The 23,977-nt window shown below is 38.5% G+C and overlaps 1 long non-coding RNA gene across 1 annotated transcript in view; it reads left to right on the top strand.

The window, feature by feature from the left end:
* The window catches only part of LOC129480233 (uncharacterized), a 41,072-nt gene extending 18,921 nt beyond the window's left edge, over positions 1-22,151 (top strand). Inside the window, exons 3-4 of the long non-coding RNA XR_008656950.1 lie at positions 3,278-3,403; positions 21,908-22,151. This is a non-coding gene — a long non-coding RNA (uncharacterized lncRNA). The remainder of the gene's footprint in view (positions 1-3,277; positions 3,404-21,907) is intronic.
* Positions 22,152-23,977: the final 1,826 nt, after the last annotated feature.

Raw genomic sequence — 23,977 nt, forward strand, 5'->3', positions numbered from 1 at the left:
TAATACCACTTATCAAATTATCCTATAGATAGCTCATAGAAATGCTTGGATATGTGTGCAAGAGAATTCACTGCAGCATTCCTTGCAATAAAACAGAAACAAAAATATTCCTCAAATGAAGGATTTATGAAAATCCATAATGTGGATTACTGTGGAGTCACTAAAAATAATTATACTAATCTATGTGTGTTAATAATAAAACCTGTCCAAAATATATTAACTGATTATCCAATTTCTATGAAGAAAAATCTATATATTTATTATTATTATTAAGTAAAACTCTAAATTCCAGAAGTGTGTTTGTTAAAACTGATAGAGAAATATAAAACTAATACGTGGAATGAGTCTCTGTCAATGTGGTGGCAAATAACTTTGTTTCTCATCACTGCCTTCAAAACAAAGCCCCTCATCTTCCCAGAATAATCTACTGAGGATGCTCCCTTAACTTTCTGGTCATTTCAGTTATAGGAAAAAATCTTATTTCATTAATTACAACTCGTTTTTATGTGTTACAAAGTCCAGACAAGTCCAATTTTATCCTTTATTGCCTCATATAACAAAACTATCCCCAGCCCCATCCAACTTAGGCTCAGAGCTGGGCTTGGAGAACTGCAAGATAGTAGGTTACTGTCAGCATAAGCAGCTCTCTCTCTCTCTCTCTCTCTCACACACACACACACACACACATCCCCTTTCCTTCCCTCCCTTGATTTTTCACTCCACCTTCCCTGTTTGTGAATCTTCCACACTCAGTGCAACTGGAACGGAGATTAGAGGAAAAGAATTATTTCATAGTTTCCCTACATGGCTGATGTACTGACTGATCTCTTAATTTTTCCCTTAGCCTCAGCCCCCAGTGACCAACCCACCTCACAGTTCCTCACTCCTAGGATCTCTTCTCTGGAGAAGGCAGCAACCTGGGGCAATGTCTCATCAGGGCAGCTCAACCTCACTGCTTCCCCTTGCCCTATAGGCTCCATAAAATGGTGGGAAAGTAGACTTGCCTTTCTGTTTCTCTCTCTCTCTCTCTCTCTCTCTCTGTCTGTCTGTCTGTCTGCAGCCTCTTGAGCAGCTCCAGTGTTCCCTCCCACCCCCCACTTCCATGACTTCTGAAGCAACTGTCATTGACATTCTCCCTACAGCCCCTGGCCATAGTCACAAAGGATGCATTTCAAGCTCTCCCAAGAACTCTTGCACTGCTCCATCCCTGTGTCCTCAGAAATGGCCCTGAGTCTCAGCAACTCAAAAAGACTCCAGTTGGATAGTGAGAAGCCACTGTTTCCTTGCAAGAACCTTCCCAAATTTCTCTAAGTGATTTTCTTGATATCTCCTCCTACCTACCCTGGAATAATGGCAACACCTGCATAGGGAAGAAAAGAGAAAAGACCAAAGCACTCCTTACTTCTATAAATTCCCTTTCTTCAATACATTATCTTAAATTTCTACTTTTCTGTTTTATAGATTGGATGGTAAGGCTGGTGGCGGGGGTGGGGGAGTTGGATGTCCACAGACTAATTTAGCCACTTCCTAGCAAGCCCTTTGATTTTCTGTCTCTCTTGAAAATGTGCAGGTACTTTATAATACATTATTCTCATCTTCCAGGCTTCAGTCAAAATACCACAAAAACAGGAAATTCCCACTGAATATTCAATTAACATATTTATATAGTTATTAGGATAATATATTTAATTTTTTCATATACATGCTGTTGCTCTGACATTTATCTTCATTTAGGCAGCAGCTAGTGAGTTCTATGTCTCCAGAGCAGGATAATGCAGAAAAATATACAAGATTATTTTTTAAGAAATCAATTTTTTGGCTTTTGGTGTTCAGTAACAAATGCCCAAGTGTAAGGCAAAAAACTGGGGAGAATAAATGACCAGATAGGGCCATGCTGATGATCCAAGAAACAAACAAACAAAAAATGAAAGGTAGCGGCCCGTATAGAAATATGACAGTGACACAGATGGGCTGACCCCATCTCTTTGATGCTATTTGATCTCCCAGAACTTAGAGGCAATCAGAATAATGGGAGTTCCATAAAAAATTAAATTCATGTATAAAAATTAAACTTAGATATTTGCACAACCAGAGGCTCTTATTTGAAATTGGGGGCCAGGCATATTTGCTCACTCCTGTAAACCCAACACATTGGGAGGCCCAGGAGAGAACTGCTTGAGCCCAGGAGTTCGAGACCAGCCTGGGAAACATAGTGAGACTTCATCTTTACAAAAAATGAAAAATTAGCTGGGCATGGTGGCATGCAGCTGTGGTCCCAGCTACTCAGGAGGCTGAAGCAAGATGATCATTTGAGCCCAAAAGGTCGAAACTACAATGAGCCATGATCTTACCATTGCACTCCAGCCTGGGTGATAGGGTGAGACTCTGTCTTAAAAATAGAGAAAGAAAACACACACACAAACAACTTGGACCTTGATACAGTTTAGCTCTGTGTCCCCATATATCATGTTGAACTGTAATTCCCAGTGTTAGAGGAGGGGCCTGGTGGGAGGTGATTGAATTACAGGAGCAGAATTCCCCCTTGTTGTTCTCGTGATAGAGTTCTCACAAGACCTGGTTGTTTGAAAGTGTGTAGCACCTCCCGCTTTGTTCTCTCTCTTTCACCTGCCAGCCATGTGAAGACATGCTTGATTCCCCTCACCTTCACCATGATTGTAAATTTCCCAGGGCTTCCCCAGAAGTGGAAGCCTGTATAGCCCACAGAACTGTGAGCCTATTAAACCTCTTTTCTTTATCAGTTACCCAGTCTCAGGTATGTCTTTATAGCAGTGTGAAAATAGACTAATACAGATCTGGCATGTATCTATTTCATATAAATAAACAAACAAATGTATTTATATAAATGTATCATATATAAATATATCAAGGCTAAGATATGTAGCCTCGTATGTAAGACATATATCTTATAAGCTGTATGTATATATACACATATATGTATATGTATACGTGTGTGTGTGTATATATATATATACTTAGACAGTATATATGTGTATATATACACATATATGTAATGTCTGGAAGAACGCACAACAAACCATTAATGATGTTTATCTTTAGGGAGTAGAACAGGAGGATAGTAGCAGGGAATATGAACTTTTATTTTCCCCTTAGAAACTTCTGTTAAGTCAAATATTTTTGTAATTTATTCATTTATTCCACAAAGTATAGATTATTTTGTGAAAACGTAGTTGACAATTAACAAGGAACATACTAAAAAATACAAGCTAGAAAAACTACTTAATGTAATTTTTTCTAGGTTCTAGGAGAATAACAAAAAGAAGGAAGACTCAGTAGGAAAGGAAAGCAATGAAGAAGCCAAGAAAGAGACAAGCAACCCTGGAAAGAGAGTCAGCAAAGAGAGAAATAGAAACATTAATTTCAGGTATGGGTAGCATGAAGTCAAGGGCTTCAAATACTGTGTCTGTAGCCTCCACCGTTTTAGAGAAACACTGGAAAACTGATGTGCAAGTAAAAGGAGACAAGCAGGTTAGTGAAGGAACTGGGAGGCATATTGGCTAAGGAACTACAGCAAGTTCATGTTCAAATGAGATCAGAAGCTGTATAAAGACTGTAGTCACCTGCAAGACCTTCAGATGGCAGAAAATTAGACTAAATTTTTGCCTCTGTAGCAAAGAATTAAACCTGAAGAGTAATTAAAAGAAAATGAATTATATCCTTCAGAAAATTTTCTAAAAATTAGAGACATTAATTTGAAACCAATTGTATATATCTTTCAGAGGAGTTGGAAATGTTGTGAACTATTAATCCTTTGGGTTTGCTTTGGACTTGATAGCAAAAGTAGCTGCATGCAGGAGTAAAATTGTTAAGAATGTCACATAAAACATGAGGGTGAGCCCAGCATGAAGGAACAGCCTCTTCCATTGGTGAGGTACAATCGTCCTTATCTTTAATAAGAAAGAAAAAGTCATAGCTGTGACAACATCTAGATGACCAGGGTTGCCCGACTTTAGGAACCCAAGAGAAAAGTTTCTGCAGATAGAATTCATGTACAAAATTTATGCATGAATTTATTATTCAGATAAGAAAAGTTATAGACACAAGGGCACTCCTTCCTGCCTTCTTTTTTCCTTCCTCTTACTATCACTGTCTACCACTAAGCAACAGAAAGATTTAACTCTGAATGTCAACCCTAAACATTTACGTGTTAGCACAAGCTCCCACATGTTAGATGTCTGATGGCTAAGAAGTGTTCAGAATAGCTTAGCATGAGAATCAAATGTTGGCATTATTTTAGAATGGCAAAATAATAAGCCAAGAATATTCTAGTCCCAGTTCTCTTCCAGACATTAATCACAAGAAATGAGCCCTTCTAATTATCTTTAATTTAGGAAGGAATTCACAAATGACAGCTTGTTATTTGCAGGTCAGAATCAAGACAGCATGTACTATTTAACAATCTTGAAGTTGGAAAATTAAACTGAAGGAAAAAAGAGAGACTGGATAAATTTCAAATGGGTAGCTGTTTTCTTAGGTATTTGCAGGAGCACTTAATAACTTAATTGCAAAGGTCCTTTTTAAAACAAGAAAGGCTATTCACACCTATCTGTTGTGGCATTAAATAGTCATTCAGAATCTTGGTTAAGTGTTCTCTGTTGGAATGAGAGGTAGCATCAAGAGTTCTGGAATAAGAATCCTAAGAATAACTAGTTGTGACTATTGTTATATAGCTCTGTGCAGTTATATATGCTTTATCATATATTAACTTGTTTAATCATCACAAGAACACCCTCCTTCCTGAATATCCTCTTTGTATTACAGGTGAAGAAACTGAAGACTGGAAAGGTCAATGTCTTAGCCAGAGCCAAGTGGCTAATTCAGAGTTTAATACACATTTGACCTCAAACCCATAAACATTCACCTTTGAACAGTACCTCCCTCTCTGAAATACTGATTCTGTCATTAATTATTAATTATTGATTAATTTCTCTTGATTTTCATTTTCTCCAATGCAAAATTCTGTTACTGAATTACATGAATTCCAAGACCTCTTTCTGATCTAACATTCCATCATTCCTCTATTAAAAAGATAACATAAAAGCAGAAACAAAGTATGTAATTGTAATGCCAAATTTTTAAACATAGTTGATTATTCCTCCTTGAAAATGTAAATACTACATGAAGCATCAACAAATAAACCATTAGGTCAATATTTACTGAGAGTTGACTCTCCATCAGAGGGATGCTTGTAATTGACATGGACGGCAAAATGATTTTAAAAAGATTCCTGCCTTCTTGGAACTCAGAGACAAATGTGGGAAATGGGCAAGTCAAGAAACAATTTCAAAATCATATGTTAAGTCAAGAAACTGGACATGAAAGAAGGGGCATGTAATAGACACCAGCAAGTCAGGAAAGGCTCTCTGTCAAGGGAAATGCACTTTGAAGGACAAGAATTTAATCAAGTAAGTAAACAGGAGAGAGAAAGATGTTTCATGCAGAGAGAGTTGCAGATATGAGGATAAGCTAATAGCCTAAAAGTTAATTTGCATACTGTAACCATTCAACTCTCAAAATGTACCCTTATTTGCCATGTAAACCACAGGACCTAATGTAGCAGAAGTAATCCTAAATAAATCTGTTCCACAGTTGAGCAAAATGATTTTCATAGATGTTAAGCAACATGACTAAGCCATCCCAATTGTGGCGGATTCCAGAGTACAAATCCTATGCTGTTTTCCTCTAATCATCACCATCTCCTTGTACATTTCTTTCTTGAGGCCCCAGCTGAACATAAATAATTCTGGTGCAGAACACTGGACAACTGAAGCAAAACTGAGTAATTCAAAAGAAAATATATGCATATAAAATCAGCTGAAAAACCAGATATGAACCTGCTCTAAACCCATTTCGAAAGCCCTCCTTGAATCTGTTCTGCAGCCATGTATTACAGGCATCTCAGAGATTTTTTTCTGCAAAATGGTAGCTGGAGGAGAATTTTCTCTCCTCTGAGGTTTAAGAGGGCAAGCCATCAAGCCCACAGAACTGTAAACGTACAATCAGGCTCATTTTGTATAAGCAAAAGCATAATTTTATGTGCGGCTTGGCAATCATGATAATTTATGAATTTATATATTTTAACAAGGTATTACCCACCTATAATTTTTGAACCAAAAAGGTAAAACAAACTTGAGTTTTCCTTACTAATTTTTACATCTCAAGGAAGGAATGATTTTTTCAAATGTCCACTTCACGACATTCACTTCTTAACTGCATGTTTGGTGTATTGAGAAAAAATAAATGCCCTTAAGTGTGTGGATTTTATATTTAGCAGGTGTTTCCCTAGACTTGACTGGGTTTGAAAAAGGTGCAGACATGTGAGTCACATTCTCAATGACAACAAAAATGAGAAACAATACTCCAGAGATTAAGGCCCCAAAAGAGAGATGCAGATTTTTCCAAAGTTTGATGCTATAAAAGCAATTTATGTCGGAACATGTTAACAACTTTAAAGCAGATATTAGACAACTGAGCTCTCTAAAGATTTTGACTACCCTGCTTCAAAAAACTGTTCATCTGCTTAATTGTTAAGTCCTTTCTTAGAAAGTTTCAGAGTCTCACCACGTGACATGGCTCCCTTCTCCAACCTCAGATTACGATGAACATATTCAGTTGAACATTTCACCTAGCAGCATTTTTCCATTTTAATGGTATAAGCCATGCTCTTGGTGTTTCTCCTAACCCAACTGATGTGGCCTATATAGATATTTTTCTAGAGGAAAAGTTCCTTTCCAAAAGGAACTCAGATGCTAATTCTTTTGTTTTTAAAGATGGGAAGATAATGTTTACCACTAAAATAGCAATAATTTTGTTAAATTTAATTAATTTTGAAAAGTTATCATAAACAAATGTTAATCAGGGAGATAAATAGAGACTTAAGGTGGGAAATACGTTCATTCCATAAAACCCTTTATTCAACATTTATTTAATAAACATTTACTGAGTGCTATGTGCAATGATCTGTAGTAAATTAACAGTGAAGGACCAAACAGACATGGACTCTTGAAGTTATAGCCCAAAAGGGATGACTGGTCATTTTTTTAAAGTCTACATACACAGAGCTTGCAAGAGATGATGTGAAGAAAATAGGTGAGTACAATGGCAAAATGGAATAAGTGGCATCTGCTTGGAGAAGATAGAAAAACTGCCTGTAAAGAGGTGCTATTTCCAGCACTTTGGGAGGCCAAGGCAGGCGGATCATGAGGTGAGGAGATCGAGACCATCCTGGCTAACACAGTGAAACCCTGTCCTACTAAAAAATACAAAAAATTAGCCAGGTGTGGTGGCGGGCACCTGTAGTCCCACCTACTCGGGAGGCTGAGGCAGGAGAATGACGTGAACCCAGGAGGTGGAGCTTGCAGTGAGCCGAGATCACACCACTGCACTCCAGCCTGGGCAACAGAGGGAGACTCTGTCTCAAAAAAAAAAAAAAAAGAAGAAAAAGCCAGGGGTGATATTTGGGCCAAGCCCTATAGAATGGGAGGACAGTGTCCACCTGAAGACTCATGTCAGAGTGTCACTGGCAGGACAAGTCTCTGAGGAGGGAAAGGAGAAGCTGAAAGGAAGCCAGTGAGGCTGGCCACAACCACCCCAGACAAACACAGATCTTCTCTCTGTGTTACAAAGAGTGTTACAAAGTCCACCCTTTGTAACAATGAGCAGCAACCTTCACCTGGAGAAAAGGGTGCTGAACCACACACACTCCTACGGCTCCATGTGGAGCCCCCTTCCTCCTACTCTCTCTTAAGCAGGGGCTCCTTTTAAATGGAAGCCTTAAATACTGTGTTGTGGTGACACTGAAGGAAATATCCGCCAAGCCCTCAGGACATGTCAGGGAATGTAAATACTGATCCATCTGCAACTCATTTGCTGACCCTTTAGAAAGTAGACCAACAGACAAACTTTCGACTGATGGCTAGTTTTTTGTTTTGTTTTGTTTTTAAATCTTGCTTATTGGTAACAGAGTCATCAAAACTGCTATGTTTGGGCAGGGGCCTGTGGCAGTTACTTGATGAAATGCAGCAATTGACATTAAGAATCAAAACACCATATAAAAGCCTTTAGAAAAACACATATGGACATGATAGTCAATAGTTGTCCAAAAAAGATGATATTGCTTATTCGTAAGTTAATATCAGTCTGAGTTGGATTTAGAGAATTTCAAAACCCTTTCTATTCCAACCAATGTATGACGTATATACTAAACATTGCTGTAGCATCTGTGCCCTATAAACTACTTCTTTGGTATCACAAGTGAAGATAGATAATAGATATATGAAACAATTCTCAGAGTCCACTTAACTTTTCTTTTTTAACTACAGACAGTTACCTGTAGTCTTACCAAAATACGTTAACACAAACCAGCAGAGAAAAGTAGACAAACCATAATGATAATTACAACTGAATTTATCCATCACAATAATTCTAATGATAATTGCTAATCTTGGTGCTAATTCACCCAATGAGAAGAGTCCACCAAGGCTGTGCCACTTCAGGATATAACACCTGATATCAAACTTGGGGACTGAGAAGGATCTCAAAATGCATTTGAGAAGTAGAAATCAGGAAATTGTTACTTCTCTTTCTAGTCAAGTCCTCAACATCCACGTCAAGTTTTATCTTTGAATGTGAGGTGGGAGAGCATCTATTTTTCTGAAAAGCTTATTAATTTCCATGGTTTTCTCTGCGTGTTCTTATCTGTAAAATGGGAAGAGTTAACACATGAAAAGTAGGGCCTGCCTGTGAATGAGCATATCCGCTGACAGATGACAGTCTTCCAGCCACTGTTTTTCACCCTGCTTACTAATATTATTATTATCATTTATAACAAGTATTTCTGTCTATGATGGTTTTGAAAGGACTCTTACATAGTGTCCCTTAATAAAAAGAAACCCATAACCTAAAACAATGACCCTATTCACATGGCATTTTAGCTAAGAGCCTAAAAGGTCATGTAGGAGATCGGTCAGTGTGGTGGGAGAAATTATAGGGAAAGGGTACAAACCTTCTGAAAGGTCAGAAGGCTCTGCATAGCTTTGGGGAAGAATAAGCTGAAGGCAGCTGTTCTCTTACCCTGAGGCAGAGGGCAAGGATTAGGTTCAAGGAAGTGTAGGGGAATTTAGGTACAAGGAAGTAGGTACAGGGGGAATTTAGGTACGAGGAAGTGTAGGGAAAACAGGCTTCTTTACTTATGTTAACCAGGAACCAAAGTTTGGTAATTATTTATTTCAGGTGCTTTAAATTATGCCTAATCCCTAGGATGACACGAAGCAAAGTCACTCTTGCTTTCAGGATTACAGAAAATCAAGAATTACAGTAACTTGTAAAAGGCTCAAGCTTTTAAGTAATTAAGCTAGGGTTCAAGTTCAGGCCTCACTCACTCTTAAAGCTGTGCTTTCTCCAGCTCAACAAGCACTGTCATAAGTAGTTGCCTCCTTACTTTTTCTTAATTGTGCCCTTCCTTTCCCAGACTTTATCATGGCCAAGTTCAAGCCCTTATCATGCCTCCTTGAAGCATTAAAAATGGTTCCAGATTTGCCCCCTTCAAATACACCCTACACACTGCCACCAGAGTTATATAACAGCAATGCAAATTTAACTGTGACTGCTTTTCTTATGTCAACAAATCACTTCAATTACATGCCAAGCTTTCATCCCAGCCTGTGAAGCCTCCATGACATCTGCCTGAACTTCGAGAAACCCACATCTCATGTTTTAATTTCTGGTAATACGAAACTATATTTGGTTCCCCAGGCACACCCTATTATTCATTCTGCACTGCATTTTTTGCTCTCTTTTAGTGGAATAAAAGAGAATTTTAGACACGAACACGTGTGACCAGGTTTGGGGTGGAGAAAAGGTGATGACTTCCATGACTAAAAATCATCTCGGACACCTTTTCCTCCAGAAATGCTGGCCAACTCTTATTCCTCAAGCTGAATAAGAAGAATCTCTTTCAAACTCACAGCGCCCTGTGCCTACTTCTCTTATTATTATGAAATGTTCTATGCATATTTGTATTTCATTTAGCTTTGTTTCTCCAGTACTTGGTAATAATAGAAATTTGGTAAAAAAATTGTTGAAATAAACTGAACCAACTTGCCCAAGAATAACATCTAAGAAATAGAAGAATCAGTACTTAATCTATGTGGTTAAAGATTCAACTGCATAGTCCTTCTTGAAACATAATATGGGGCAGAAGAGCTAGATCATGCCCCTTCATAAACCTACAGTAATTGTCATCTTGGGAGCAAATAATAGAGAAATATTTGTAAACATGTTGTAAACCGTTAGTATCGATATGTTGTAGATCTCTGCTAATTTCTAGTGTGGATCACTGTATTTCTGAAGTGTCTGAAATACAGCACCAAAGTTTGTATCTAAATGAAATATGTTCATACCCACAATGCCCTTTAGTAATCGTATAATTGCTGCATTGCCTGGTACTGTTTACAGACATTTAGTTATTAAATACAGATTTATATGCAAGGAAGGAAATCAGAATTTTTCTTGTTATGCTCTCTATTGAGAAGTAATTGAAGACTTAAATAGAAAACAAAGCATGAAAGACCTTCCACAAACCAAAAGCTAAACATACATTAAATGATCATTATCTTTTACCTTAAGAAAATTACAAAAATGGAGTATATTTTTTCTACTGCCTATAAGGGGTGAACATATATATTAAATATTAAAAGAAAAAATTTCAAATCAACTCCTTGAGACTGATATTGTCTCCTCGTTGAATTTCAAATTAAAATAATTTCCCCTATTGAAAGAAATGCCTCCGTTTCTTTCACTGGATCCCTTCTTTCATTTGCCTCTTAGATGTGAGTGTCTCTTGGATGCCAAAGAGACTTTGGCTCTTTTAATCTCTTTTGAATTCTGTAGATTTCATCAAGGAACTTCACTTCAATTATCACTCAGAACCAGATTACTACCAAGTTCATGACTTCGACCCATTTGTCTCTTCTGTCCTCCATTCTTTTACAAAGATCTCGTGGACATTTGCAGGTGGCTATACAGGAATTACCTTAACCTCAGCGTATCTGATGAACCTGGTCATCTTCTGCAGAAAACTTAGTCCTTAAACACACATTCCTTATTCCGGTAAATCACACCACCCAGTTTGCAACTAGCTTTCCCCTGCTCTCTCCCCTACATCCAGTTTTTACCTAGTCATGTTGATTGTTCTTCCTAAACATCTCTTAATCTGGCTCCTCCTCTTGTGAGGAGGAGCTTTAGTACTTTAGTGCTTTAGTACTCTATGTTTTTAGGTTATTCTTTGGTGCTTTCAAATACTAGAGAATAATACTGAGAAGAATAGGAAAACTTTCCTGTCATTTAAATATGCAGAAAATATTATTTTTAGGCATTTAACAATTGTTACTGATGCTCTTTCTGCTATTTCCTTAATGAACTTCCTTCTGGAAGTTCAAAAAAGAATTTTTTTGAAATAGGAGACAAAAGAAGTCTGGGCACAGTGGCTCACGCCTGTAATTCCAGCACTTTGAGAGGCTGAGAGGGGATGATTGCTTGAGCCCAGGAGTCTGAGACCAGCCTGGGCAACGTAGCGAAACCCCATCTCTATAAAAAATACAAAAGTTAGCTAGACATGGTGGTGTGTGTCTGTAGTACCAGCTACTTGGAAGAATCCCTTGGGTCTGGAGGTAGAGGTTGCAGTGAGCCAAGATTGTGCCGCTGCTCTCCATCCAGCCTGGGTGACAGAGAAAGAACTTGTCTCAGAGCAAGACCTTGTCAAACAAACAAACAAAAAAACAAACACCAAAAGAAGGAAAGAAGCAACATTGCTAAATTAAAATTTATACCTTTATACATACCTGAATTCACTACATTCTTAAGTGGCAAAAATATCATTTCTACCTCTAGGCGTTATCCTTAACAAAAGTATGTATGAAGCTGGGAGAGCCTAAAAGCGCTCTAGGTTCATGGTGCTATGATTAATCACTGGGAAAGGCTTCCCCTTCCTTGGGCACCCAGATTTGTTTAGCCTTCAGGGTAATGCACCTTAGTAAGTTATCAAATGAATGAGGAATTTGCATATCCTTTATAAAGTGGTACTTGGGCTTTTGTGAATATAAGCTTGTTTTCTGGCAGAACAATTTTGTGGAAAAGCTATATATGGAAGTAAAGTGTCAGAAAATTGATTCCCTTAAAACTTTTCATGTTTAGGTATCTTGCAAAATGTTCACATCCTCCCAGGTTGGCGCCAGTACTCTATGCTATATTGTACCTCTCAAGATTGGGAAGGATGCTAAAAGCTTATGAAAATTATCAGTTAGTAAGTTACTGATTTACAAAATCTCAAAAGTACCTCAGTAAAATAATAAAATCTAGTCTTATTGTCATGGTTAGAAAAAAGACATAAGGAAGACAATATGATTTAACCCAAGAAAGAGTAATAGCATTAGACAATTTCGTATCATCCTACCATTTTTCTTAGGATTGAAGTTCTTTTGGTCCTCCATTGCTGCCCCACTTGCTCTTTCCAGGTATCCATGTACTAATGTATTTCATTTGCTGCAGCAACATACATTCCCTTAGGAACTTCCCTGGGTAGAGTGGAATCGGAGTCTGCTACAGTGATCTTTTCTGGGACATTTTCTCAACCTGCCACCCCAGGCTGAGCTCACAAAACCTAAATGTAGTAGCAGTCGTAGACTCCTCTTACTGTTTCTTTTACTACACGGTGAGAAAATGCATTAGAGAATAACAAAGAAAACTTATCTTTTTGTCACCTTGAAATGTTAAAGTCCAACTATATTCAAAGCACTATGGAAACCTTGCATAATGACTGGTTCTTTAAAACATAGTTGGATTTTAGCCTATTTGCTTTTATTGTATTGAAGAACTATTTAGCATTAGGTTGGCATGTTTCAGAGGTTCCAAATATAATTGTATAATGTTTAGTGTTAGATTCAATATTCAAAAAATTCTAAATTTGCAACTAAGATATATTGTAATTGTGTTCCACTCAAGAAAACAAACAAACCCAAAAAAACCCTTAATACCTAATTAGGATACCTTGCCACCAGGTGGCAGGGGAATGCCTTCATTTCATGAACTGAACTACTTGGTAAAAACTATTGTTGCTATTTATTTCATTTATTTGCTTTTTATTGAAATCTAGGATCAATTGGAGACCAGTATTAGCGAGGTGGTAATCATTAACAATTTTAGGCCGGGCGCGGTGGCTCACGCTTGTAATCCCAGCACTTTGGGAGGCCGAGGCGGGCGGATCACGAGGTCAGGAGATCGAGACCACAGTGAAACCCCGTCTCTACTAAAAATACAAAAAATTAGCCGGGCGTGGTAGCGGGCGCCTGTAGTCCCAGCTACTCGGAGAGGCTGAGGCAGGAGAATGGCGTGAACCCGGGAGGCGGAGCTTGCAGTGAGCCGAGATTGTGCCACTGCACTCCAGCCTGGGCGACAGAGCGAGACTCCGTCTCAAAAAAAAAAAAAAAAAAAAAAAAAAAAAAAAAAAAACAATTTTAATCATTGATCGATATAAATTACTCTCCTGTATCATCATGACATTTTGATGACATATCAACTATAGCATCAAACATCTTCTCTAGTTTACTGGTTGATAACTAATAGTCTCTGGGGGTCTTGAAGACCCTTTCAGAGGCTTCGTAAAGTCAAGAATATTTTATCACTAATGCTAAGACATTTTTGCATTTTCATTCTCATTTTCTCATAAGTGTATGTACAGTAGAGTTTTGCAGAGGCTACAAGACATGGGATAAGATTATCATACTGACACTTAAAGGAATGTATTATTATTGTATACTTGTATTTTAAATTTTTTCAGTTTTAATTTCTAATGTGGCAAATATTGATAGATATAAGCTAAACAAACAAAAATTATTTAGGATCCCCAATAATTTTGAAGAGATTGAAGGAGTCCTGAGACCAAAATAATTTTAGAAGAACTTCTCTAAGCAGTTAGTTAACTCTGATTAAATGTATTCTCAGCAAACTAACACAGGAACAGAAACCAAACACTGCATGTTCTCACTCATAAGTGGGAGTTTAACAATGAGAACATGTGGACACATGGAGGGGAACATCACACACCGAGGCCTGTCAGGGGTGGGATCTAGGGGAGGGATAGCATTAGGAGAAATACCTAACGTAGATGATGGGTTGATGGGTGCAAGAAAACACCATGGCACATGTATACCTATGTAACAAACATGCACGTTCTGCACATGTATCTCAGAACTTAAAGTATAATTTTAAAAAGTGCATGTATTTTTCTATCTCTCCCGAGGATAGGAATTTTTATCAAATTTACCTTTGGATCCTATCCCATTGACAATTTAGCAGTGACCATGCATAATAGGTATTCAAAAAAGAAAGGTTTGTTAAAAAACAGTACTGCTAAGCTGAGAGATATTATTGGAATAAAACAGGTATTAATGGAGACTTTAAAAATAGGTATTTAAAGTTTCCTCATTAAAACTAAAAAACAAAATAATTAATTCTAATATACATCTTCAGGTAAAAACTTAAACCACGTGTAATTTAGTCCCTTTGAAATTAAAATGCAATAGCACTTTGCTGATGAATATTACCTTTATATTCTACAAATTTGTATTTCCTATGCAAACTTTTGTTTTTTAAGTTAGTATATTTGATAGGGTTTGGCTCTGTGTCCCCACCCAAATCTCATCTCAGATTGTAATCCCCACATATCAAGGGAAGGTCCTGTAATCCCCACGTGTCTAAGGAAAAGAGCTGCTTGGATCATGGGGGTGATTTCCCCCATACTGTTCTCATGATAGTGAGTGAGTTCTCATTAGATGTGATGGTTTTATAAGTATTTGAAAGTTCCTTCTCATGCTTCTCTCTTCTGTCACCATATGAAGAAGGTTCTTGCTTCTCCTTCACCTTCTGCCATGATTGCAAGTTTCCTGAGGCCTCCCCAGCCATGTGGAATTGTGAGTCAATTAAACCTCTTCCCTAAATTACCCAGTCTCAGGTATTTCTTTATAGCAGTGTGAAAATGGACTAATACAGGAAATTGGTACCAACGTAGTGGGGCACTGCTATAAAAATAAGCTGAAAATGTGGAAGAGACTTTGGAACTGGGTAATGAGCAGAGGTTGGAACAGTTTGGAGGGCTCAGAAGAAGACAGGAAGATGTGGGAAAGTTCGGAACTTCCTAGAGACTTGTTGAATGGTTTTGACCAAATATTGATAGTGATGTGGGCAATGAAGCCCAGACTGAGGTGGTCTCAAATGGAGTTAAGGAGCTTGTTGGGAACTGGAGTAAATGTGACTCTTGCTATGTTTTAGCAAAGAGACTGGTGACCATCTGCCCCTGCCCTAAAGATCTGTGGAACTTTGAACTTGAGAGAGATTATTTAGGGAATATGGCAGACGAAATTTCTAAGCATCAAAGCATCCAAGAGGTGACAGAACATAAAAGTTTGGAAAATTTGCAGCCTGACTGTGTGGTAGAAAAGAAAAACCCATTTTCTGGGGAGAAATTCAAGCTAGCTGCAGAAATTTGCATAAGCAACAAGGAGCCAAATGTTAATAGCCAAGACAATGGGAAAAATATCTTCAGAGCACATCTGAGACCTTCATGGCAGCCCCTCCCATCACCAGCCCAGGGGCCTAGGAGGGAAAAACTATTTTGTGGGCTGGGCTCAAGGACCCACTGCCGTGTGCATGCTCATGATTTGGTGCCCTCTGTCCCAGCTGCTCCAGCTCCAGCTTAACAGGGGCAAATTACAGCTCGGGCTGTTGCTTCAGAGGGTGCAAGCTTCAAGCCTTGGCAGCCTCCATGTGGTGTTGGGTGTGCAGGTGCACAGAAGTCAAGAATTGAGGTTTGTAAACCTCTGCCTAGATTTCAGCGGATGTATGAAAATGCCTGAATGTCCAGACAGAAGTCTGTTATGGGGTGGAGCCCTCATAGAGAACTTCTGTTTGGGCAGTGCAGAAGGGAAATGTGGGGTTGGAGCTCTCACACAGAGTCCCAAATGGGGTACTGCCTAGTGGAGCTGTGAGAATAGGGCCACTGTCCTCCAGACCTCAGAGTGATAGATCCACTGACAGCTTGCACCATGCACCTGCAAAAGCCACAGACACTCAATACCAGCCCATGAGAGCAGCCGTGGGGCCTGAGCCCTGCAAAGCCACAGGGGCGGAGCTGCCCAAGGCTGTGGGAGCCACCCTTTGCATCAGCATGCCCTGGATGTGAGACATGAAGTCAAAGGAGATTATTTTGGAGCTTTAAGATTTAATAACTGCCTTGTTGGATTTCAGACTTGCATGGGGCCTGTAGCCCCTTTGTTTTGGCTAATTTCTCCTATTTAGAATGGGAGCATTTATCCAATGCTTGCACCCTCATTGTATCTTGGAAGTAACTATTAATAACTTGCTTTTGATTTTACAGGCTCCTAGGTGGAAGGGACTTGTCTCAGATGAGACTTTAGACTTGGACTTTTGAGTTAATGCTGGAATGAGTTAAGACTTTGGGGGACTGTTGAGAAGACATGATAAGTTTTGAAATGCATAAAGGACATGATATTTGAGAGAGGCCAGGGGCAGAATGATATGGTTTGGCTCTGTGTCCCCATCTAAATGTCACCTCAAATTGTAATCTCCATCTGTTAAGGGAGAGACCTGTAATCCCCATGTGTTAAGGGAGGGAGAAAATTGGATCATGGTGACAGTTTCCCCCATGCTGTTCTTGGGATAGTGAGGGAGTTCTCACAAGATCTGATGGTTTTATAAGTGTTTGACAATTCCTCCTTCACACATGCTTCTCTTTCCTGTGGCCTTGTGAAGAATGTGCCTGTGGCCGGGCTCAGTGGCTCATGCCTGTAATCCAGCACTATGGGAGGCTGAGGCAGGTGGATCACAAGGTCAGGAGATCGAGACCATCCTGGCTAACACGGTGAAACCCTGTCTCTACTAAAAATACGAAAGAAAAAAATTAGCCAGGTGTGGTAGTGGGCACCTGTAGTCCCAGCTACTGGGGAGGCTGAGGCAGGAGAATGGCATGAACCCGGGAGGCAGAGCTTGCAATGAGCCAAGATCGCACCACTGCACTCCAGCCTGGGTGACAGAGCGAGACTCCATCTCAAAAAAAAAAAAAAAAGAAAGAATGTGCCTGCTTTCTCTTTGCATTACACAGTGATTGTAAGTTTCCTGAGGCCTCTCTAGCCATGCAGAACTCTGAGTCAATTAAACCTCTTTTCCTTTATAAATTACTCAGTCTCAGGTATTTCTTTATAGCAGTGTGAAAACAAAATAATACAATATTTTTCCATGGAGTATCATATTCTGAATACTGTTTTTTCCTTATAAAAGTTATAAAGTCTTTTATATTAGAAGCTATGAAAGCTGAATAGGGAGTCATGCTTAATTATTCACTGAGGACATGAGAAGTGTTTAAAGCATCACAAACACGGAGATATTTTTATAATGCAGTATCACGTGAAACTGGAAATTAATCACTGAAAAGCTATTTATATAAGATATGAAGAACTGGCGTACAGAGAACAGCCTTTCAAACATAGGCAAGTGCAACTTGCTTTGAGAAAAGCTGTGATAAGAAGAAGCATACCCATAGAGGAAAAGTCTTTAGGCCCCTACAATCGAGAGGTTTGGGGGCTGACCTACCACTTCTGACTACTCTGGATACAAATTTTTATTGAAATTATCAGCTGGTTTCACTAAATTTCTGTATTTAAAGTACTTAAAGTAATTGTTTTCTTTGTATAATTTTGAACTAAAACATTGATAGTAGCTGAATTCAAGCTATGGAATGAGAAAAATATATAGTAAAGTTTTAATGAGCATAATTATTTATTGGGCCAAAACCTTAAAAATAATATTGTGTGATTCTGACATTTCCTTCAATGTTTTCAAACTAAGGAACAAATTATACTCTCGGGGGGCTAAGAAAATGTTTTAGAAATTAAATATTTTCTCTTTTTTATTAAACAGAGGTTTTATTGTGAACTGATTTCTGTATTCTGTATCTTTTGTATCTCATATGAGACTTGCTAGAATTTTTCCTCTCTTTTATCAGACTTGAAATCAACATCTAATATTCTTAGGTTCTCCAACTACAGTTGTTCTAAGTTTCTGCTTTATTTAAAGATTCTCCATAAACAATTCCTGCAGCACTTGGATTTGTTCTTAGTTGTACAGAATGTAATGAGCTTTCCTCTCATCCAATGTGTGCTGTAAATTCGTGCTACAGCTGCTCATCATGTAAGAAATGGTGGCTCTATTTGTGTGGTACACAGCTTTCAGTTTCTCTTCCTATTCTGCCTGCAGAGTCTCTGGTTTCTCTATAAGGCATAATGCAGTTTTTCACTTTTTGGAGGTTTGTTTTGGGGGGTCCCCCATCTTTTTATTTGCTCCATACTGTACTTGGAAGGATTATATAGATCAACCCTTTTTTTTTGTTACAATTATCTCCCTGATTATTTAACTTAAAAAAGAATTTCCCTCACCAAACGTTATTAGAAATAAATTTTGATTACATGACATTCTCTTAGTCAATCAAAAATCCCCTCTGATCACTGAAACTATTTCATGTTCATTGTAGTGTGGACAATACTTACCCTTCTTTCATCCTGCCTCTTCACAGGACGGAATCCAAATTTCCCAAATGCACTTTGTTACATTTTTCAAACACACCCATCTTTCCAACGGCAACTTAAAGACCTTTTAAAGGAAACTTAACCCCTTTACTATTTCTACATCAAACAACAAAACCATAAAGAATATTTCCTAAAAATGGCTAAAGATTTTGTCATTTTAATTTCAAAACCTATGAAGCATTCTTCAATTGAAAGTATTGAGCACAATTGTTTCTTGAGGAAACACACTAAGTAGGCTGGTGTCAGGGTTCACAGTTGGACTCCTCCTAAGTCCATTAAATGTCTACTGCTTTTTTATCTGTGTCTGAAAAAGTGAAGACCTGGCACATTTATTCAGGTTATTAATGGGAAGCAAAATTCTATTATTGACAATAAAGAGAGATTTCAGATTATGTTCTTTGATCAAATGCTCTGTTTAATTGCTCTACTTCCCTTTTTATTTTTTGTATAAGAATAATCCTATAACAGGATACGTAAATAAACTCAAGGCTAGAGCTGAGGGTGGAAGGAGGGAAGAAATAAATAAATGAGAGAAGTGGGCTAAACCCAGATGGTCTTTACCTCTTCCATCCTTTCCAAACCATCTTGTTGAAGGGCAGTGAAGGTTAACTGAGACATCACCTTTCTTGAACTCCAATTTCTCTCCCCGATTTAGCCCCAAGCATGAGGAAACAACCCCTGTGTGTGATTTAGATGGGTGGCCTACTGCTAGGGGGGCCTATCCCAGCAGGGTCTCCCTGACAGCAGTAGTGTGATAGTGTGACAGAGTACTCCGGATGCACTGACAACCTGGAAAGCAGATGTCACTGATCTCTAATTGTGAATCACCTCTTATACGTTATCAGCACATTATAAGGATTAACTGTTCAAATTCAAAGAGATAAGATGGAAAGACAATCCAAAAGGATAAAACAACAAGCCATACATGAATTAGCGTAGCTAATAAAGGCTGCTAACTTCATAATATGCATAATATGCATTTGGCTTTATAATATAGAGATTCTTTAAAGAGAAGAAAATAACCATTCAAGGATGCCTTCTCTCACCACTCCTACCCAACACAGTATTGGAATTTCTGGCCAGGGCAATCTGGCAAGAGAAAGAAAGAAGGGCATTAAATTGGAAGAGAGGGAGTCAAATTATCCCTGTCTGCAGATGACATGATCCTATATCTAGAAAACCCCATAGTCTCAGCCCAAAAGCTTCTTAAGCTGATAAACTACTTCAGAAAAGTCTCAGGATACAAAATCAATGTGCAAAACAGCTAGCATTCCTACACACCAACAACAGTCAAGCCAAGAGCCAAATCAAGAATAAACTCCCATTCACAATTGCCACAAAAAGAAGAAAATACGCAGGAATACAACTAACAAGGAAGGTGAAAGATCTCTACAAAGAGAACTACAAACCACTGCTCAAAGAAATCAGAGATGACACAAATAAATGGAAAAATATTCCATGCTTATGGATAGGAAGAATCAATATCTTTAGAATAGCCATACTGCCCAAAGTAAATTATAGATTCAATGCTATTCCCATTAAACTACCACTGGCATTCTTCACAGAACTAGAAAAATCCTATATTAAAATTCACATGGAATCAAAAAGGAAAGCAAATAGCCAAGGCAATTTTAAGCAAAAAGAACAAAGCTAGAGGTATCACACTACCTGACTTCAAACTATACTACAGGGCTATGGTAACCAAAACAAGATGATACTGGTACAAGAACAGACACATAGACCAATGGAACAGAATAGAGAACCCAGAAATAAGACCACACACCTACAACTACCTGATCTTCAACAAATCTGACAAAAACAAAGAATGGAGAAAGGATTCCCTAGTCAATAAATGGGGCTGAGATAACTGGCTAGCCATATGCAGAATATTGAAATTGGATCTGTTTCTTACACCATATACAAAAATTAGCTCAAATGTATTAAAGACCTAAATGTAAAACTCAACACTATAAAAACCTTGGAAGACAACCTAGGCAATACCATTCAGGACAGAGACATGGGCAAATATTTGATGATGAAGACACCAAAAACAATTGCAACAAAAGCAAAAATTGACAAATGGGATCTAATTAAACTGAAGAGCTTCTGCGCAGCAAAATATATATATATATCTCTCTCAACAGAGTAAACAGACAACCTACAGAATGGAAGACAATTTTTGCAAACTATGCATCTGACAAAGGTCTAATATCCAGCATCTATAAGGAATGTATAAGGAATTTATATATAGGTATATAAGAAACTTAAAACATTTTCAAGAAAAAAGCAAACAACCCCATAAAAAAGTGGGCAAAGGACATAAACTGACACTTTTCAAAAGAAGACATCCATGCGACCAACAAGCATATAAAAGAAAGCTCAACATCACTGATCGTTAGAGAAATGCAAATCAAAACCACAATGAGATACTATCTCGCACCAGTCAGATGGCTATTATTTAAAAAATCATAAACTAACAGATGCTGGCGAGGTTGTGGAGAAAAAGGAACGCTTATACACAGTTGGTGGGAGTGCAAATTAGTTCAGCCATTGTGGAAGACAGTGTGGCGATTTGTCACAAACCTAGAGGCAGAATTACCATTCAACTCAGCAATCCCATTACTGGGTATATACCCAAAGTCACATTATAAAGTCACATGCACATGTATGGTCATTGCAGCAGTATTCACAATAGCAAAGACATACAATCAACCTAAATGCCCATCAATGATAGACTGGATAAAGAAAACGTGGTACATATACACCATGGAATACTATGCCGCCATAAGAAAGAACAATATCTTGGTTTTTGCAGGGACATGGATGGAGCTGGAGGCCATTATCCTTAGCAAATTAATGCAGGAACAGAAAACCAAATACCACATATTCTCACCTATAAGTGGCACCTAAATGATGAGAAAACGCGGACGAATAGAGGGGAACAACACACACTGGGGCCTTTTGGAGGGTGGAGGGTGGAAGGAGGAAGACGATCAAGAAAAACAACTAATGGGTACTAGACTTAATACCTGGGTGATGAAATAATCTACACAACAAACCCCTATAACACGAGTTTACCTATGTAACAAACCTGCACTTGTATCCTTGAACTTAAAAGTTAAAAAAAAGGAATTTCATTTTTCATAATGGATTTTCTTTTCTAGCTTATGCTCATAGGCCATAAGCTGAGATTACATTTTTTTTATTGCTTTCAGCTTGCTGGCCTTGGACCCTTCTGCCTGTGTACTAATTTTACGGCACACTGAACTTCTGCTTCTTTACCAGCTTCTTCTCAAAGGAAGAAAACTGCAGCCCTGACACTTTCAAAATGAAAATAAGCAAATGAACAAACAAAATACCTCCTCCAGGACGTGGAGGCAAAGCTTTTTTCTTAGAATTAAAGGCTCACATTTGTTCACAACGTGAACAATGCTGTTATTCTATCCGTGGGCTAGAAAAATAGACAAGAAAACATTGGACAAGTGACTGTATGACAAGAAACAGAGCAGACAGATTGATTCTTAATTAGTACCTATGTAGAGTCAAGACCCTCATGTATAATAGTAAGTATCTAAGCAAAGCCTTAGTAAGCATTAGGTGCTACTTAAAGCATATCAACTCATGATAGAGGTTTTTCTTATTGCAAATATATGAAAATAGGTATTATTTGCTATATAACATGCGATATAGTTTGGATATTTATCCCCCTGCAAATCTCATGTTGAATTGTAATCTCCAGTGCTGGAGATGGGGCCTGGTGGAAGTTGTTTGGATCATGGGGGCAGATCCCGCATGCCTTGGTGCTGCCTTTGTGATGGTGAGTGGGTTCTCATGAGATCTGGTGATTTAAATGTGTATAGCACCTCCCCGCCACTCTCTTGCTCCTGCTTTCACCATGTGATGTGCCTGCTCCCCCTTCACCTTCTGTCATGACTGTAACCTTCCTGAAGCCTCCCTAGAAGCCAAGCAGTTGCCAGCAACATGCTTCCCATAAAGCCTGCAGAAATGTGAGACAATGAGACCTCTTTTCTTTATAACTTAAAAACAAAGAAAATGAACCACTTTATCAAAACAACATATTGTTGATGATGACAATGACAAATAGGATGATGATAATGGATGGTTAATATTATTTAGGTACTTTTTCTCACACAGGTAAGGAACATTACTGTATTAGTCAGGGTTCTCTAGAGGGACAGAACTAATGGACTAGATATATGTACAAAGGTGAGTTTATTAAGCATTAACTCATGTGATCACAAGGTCCCACAATAGGCCATCTGCAGGCTGTGGAGCAAGGAGAGCCAGTCTGAGTTCCAAAACTGAAGAACTTGTAGTTCAGTGTTTGAGGGCAGGAAGCATCCAGCACAGGAGAAAGACGTAGGCTGGGAGGCTAGGTTTTTTGCCTGCTTATATTCTAGCCGCACTGGCAACTGACTAAATTATGCTCACCCAGATTAAGGGTGGATCTGCCTTTCAGAGCCCACTGACTCAAATGTTAATCTCCTTCGGCAACACCCTCACAGACACACCCAGGATCAATACTTTGTATCCTTCAATCCAATCAAGTTGACACTCAGTATTAACCATCACAATTACCTATGTCCACAAATATGGAACTTGTTTCATCTCTTTGTCTATTTCTAAATTCATGCATATATTCATTTATTTGTTTAAAGAAAAAAGTAAATTTTGTCTGAAACTATTTCATGTAATACTGGTGGAAGACATGGTACTCCTGGGTCAGAAATAAAAGCCTTTTTTTCTCACCGGACAGCAAGCTGTATGTGCATCAGCTCCCCTGAGCAAGCCCACAGGAAAAATGCGAAGGAGGGTCTAGGAGGATGCTTGCCTGTGCTGTACGTTGTATTACAGGGAAAAAAAAAAAAAAAAAAACTCTGGTCTTGGAGAACCTACCACTTTATAGCGAGAGATAAGCAAGTGTGCCTCTTTGTTCCAGGAGGAACATGACTTCATTTCTCAGCGTTGCTCTGGAAAATAAAATCCTAAGAAGTGTCTCAGGTGAAGAGTACTGATGGCCTTGTCAGAGGCATTTGAACCAGAGCAACTCCATTTTGAATAGGGGCTGGGTAAAACAGGGCTGAGACCTACTGGGCTGCATTCCCGTATAGTTAAGACATTCTAAGTCACAGGATGAGATAGGAGGTCAGCACAAGATACAGGTCACAAAGACCTTGCTGATAAAACAGGTTGCAGTAAAGAAGCTGGCCAAAACCACCAAAACCAAGATGGCCATGAGAGTGACCTTTGGTTGTCCTCACTGC

Source organism: Symphalangus syndactylus, chromosome 4 (genome assembly GCF_028878055.3).
Source record: "Symphalangus syndactylus isolate Jambi chromosome 4, NHGRI_mSymSyn1-v2.1_pri, whole genome shotgun sequence".
Lineage (NCBI taxonomy): Eukaryota > Metazoa > Chordata > Mammalia > Primates > Hylobatidae > Symphalangus > Symphalangus syndactylus.